Below are 3030 nucleotides of genomic sequence, written 5' to 3' on the forward strand. Positions count from 1 at the left end.
TCACACTCTCTCTGTTAAATAAATAACATCTTTTAAAAAATGAATATATATTCTCAAATGCACATGGAACAGTCACCAGGAGAGATCACATGATAGGACACAAAACAAGTTTCAGCCAGTTTAAGAAGACCAAAATCACATCAACTATCTTTTCCAACCACACTGGTATGAAACTAGAAATCAATGAGAGGAAAGCTGGAAAATCTACAAATAGATATGAAAACTAAAAACACACACTTGCATAACAAGTAAGTCTAAAAAGAAATAAAAAGGAAAATAAAAAAAAAATCTCAAAACAAATGATAATGGGAACAACATATCAAAACCTAGAGGATGATGCAAAAGCAGAGAAGTTTATAGAAATGAATGCATGTATTAAGAAATTAGAAAGATCTTGGAAAGTCATGTCACCAAGATTGGTGAAAAGGTCATCCCTGACTCCTCTCCCCCTCACAAGAAGAACTAGCAACTATTCATAAACAAGACACCACTGAGCCAGTTTGAAAAAATGGAAGTCAAGCTGAAGCACCCTCAGAGACCAATGAAGACTACATTAGAGGGGTAGGAGGAATACCTACATGCTGACTGTACTGCCCCTCCCCCAGGCGAGTGCAGCGTGCCAAGAGATGTCCCCTAAGCCTACAGGTCCTCCAGTGGGAAAAGAAAGCCCAGGGTGGACTTACAGCTCCCCGAGAATTATAGGCCACTTCATGGGAGCCCCAACTCCAGCATCACTCCACAAAAACTTCAGGGGTATCTGCAGAGCTTGACCACTGGCAATCTGATTGTGATGGAGAAAGAGGGAGAAGCTTGCGACAACCAGCGCTTGGATCTTGGCAAATTGAGTTCCTACCTGTGGCACACAAGTAATCCCAACCAGTTTTGATCATCTACAGAACCAAGATGGTGATGCTGTCTGTTCAAAGAACTCAGTAGGATGCAAGTCTGCCTGATTTGGATGCTCAAAGAGCTTTGCCACGCCTAGATACTGGTCTGTCCCTGAGCATTCAGGAAAGCTGAGTCAAAGGCTGGTCCATTGCTAAGTATAGCTCCCAGGCCCACCGGACCAAAAAGGTTGGCAAGAACACCTGAAAGCTGCAAAGCCCAGTAAGGCTGAAGCATAGAATGCGTCAGGCAGGAATTATAGTTGGCAGAGTAAAGCCAGTAATTCTATTCAGGCAGGGAACTTAGGGTCCCGGTCAGCTTTAGTCAAAACCACAAACCAAGAGCCTTATCACCTTGAAGCAATTTATCCCACTTTCTCAGAAAGGGAAACTAATTCATAACCCTGCCCATTGCTGAATACAGCCTTCAGCTCTCCTCATCAGACAACCTCACCAGAGCAAATGGGAAGCTGTGTAGCCCGTTCAACACAGAAAGTACAGCCAATGGCTTTCTCTGTCTGCAGAACAAAACCAGTGCCCTTGTATGGCTAAGGAATTCAGTGCACAGTCTTGCCTTATTTGGGTCTCCAACTAATGAGCCATGCAGACCCTGAGCCCCATCCTGCTGCCCTGCCAGGATAGGGAAGCTAAATCATAGCCCCACCTGCTGTTGAGTATAATAACTGTTCCCAACAACCTAGTAAGTGTGGCCAGAGAACCCAAGCAACTGCAGGGTAGATCTTACAGCCTTGCTTGGACAGGGAACAAAGCTAGCAGTCCTGCCCAACAGTTCTCAGTTGGTGGCACCCTCTTAGAGCTCAGGCAGTGGCCTGGCCCCCAAATAGACCCTGATAGTAGGCCCCACGTGTCCAAGGATGTTACAAGCAGACATGTCCAGAAAATGAAACTCAGCTGAACAGTGTAGAATTGTCTTTCCAGAGTGAACATGTAAAGCCTTAATGAGGAGACTGCTGCTTATTCAAATGCACAAATACCAAGGTAAAGACTCAAAGAGAAAAAAAAAAAAAAATCAGGGAAACATAAAACCACCAAAAGAAACTAATAAAGCTCTAATAACTCTCAGAAAAAGAAGTTAGAATAATTCTCCTGAAGTTTAGTGAACTACAAGAACACAAACAACTTTAAGGGGCGCCCGCGTGGCTCAGTCATTAAGCGTCTGCCTTTGGCTCAGGTCATGATCCCGGAGTCCTGGGATCGATCCCCCCATCGGGCTCCCTGCTAGGCGGGAGGCCTGCTTCTCCCTCTCCTACCCCCCCCCCTGCTTGTGTTCCCTCTCTCGCTGTGTCTCTCTCTGTCAAATAAATAAATAAAATATATTTTAAAAATTAAATAAAATAAAAAATACAGATATATATAGAATAAGAGTGAAGGGATGGAGGAGTGCCTGGCTAGCTCAGTTAGTGGAGCATGCAACTCCTGATCTTGAGGTTCTAAGTTCCAGCCCCACATTGGGTGTAGAAATTACTTAGCAACAAATTCTTTAAGGGGCACCTGGCTGGCTCAGTCACTAGAACATGTGGCTCTTGATCTTGCAGTCTTGAATTTGAGCCCCATGTCAGGTATAAAGATTGCTTAAATAAACTTTAAAAAATAGGGGCATCTGGGTCGCTCAGTCCCTCATCAGGCTCCTTGCTCAGTGGGAAGCCTGCTTCTCCCTCTGCCCGTCACTCCCCCTGCTTGTGCTCTCTCTCTCTGACAAATAAATAAAATATTTAAAAAAAATAAATAAAGTAAAATAAAATAAAATAAAATAAAAATCCTCTTTATTTTTATCTTTTAACATTTTAAATCTTATGTGTCATGGTGTGGATCTTGGTTTCATCAGGTTTAGGGCTGTCTGTACTTCCTGGACCTGGATATCTGTTTCCTTCCCCACATTGGGGAAATTTCCAGCTATTAACCCTTAAGTTTTCTGCCCCTTTTCTTTTTCTTCTCCATCCAGTACATTGATGAAGGAAATTGAAGATGACACAAATGAAAATATACATCATTCTCCTGTAGTAGAAGAATTAATATTGTTTAAATGTCCATATTACCCCCAAGCAATCTACAGATTCAATGCAATCCCTATCAAAATACAAATGACATTTTCCACAGGACCAGAATGAATAATTCTAATCCCCAA

Source organism: Mirounga leonina, unplaced genomic scaffold (genome assembly GCF_011800145.1).
Source record: "Mirounga leonina isolate KUSES-001 unplaced genomic scaffold, KU_Mleo_1.0 Mir_122399, whole genome shotgun sequence".
In the NCBI taxonomy this organism is placed as follows: Eukaryota; Metazoa; Chordata; class Mammalia; order Carnivora; family Phocidae; genus Mirounga; species Mirounga leonina.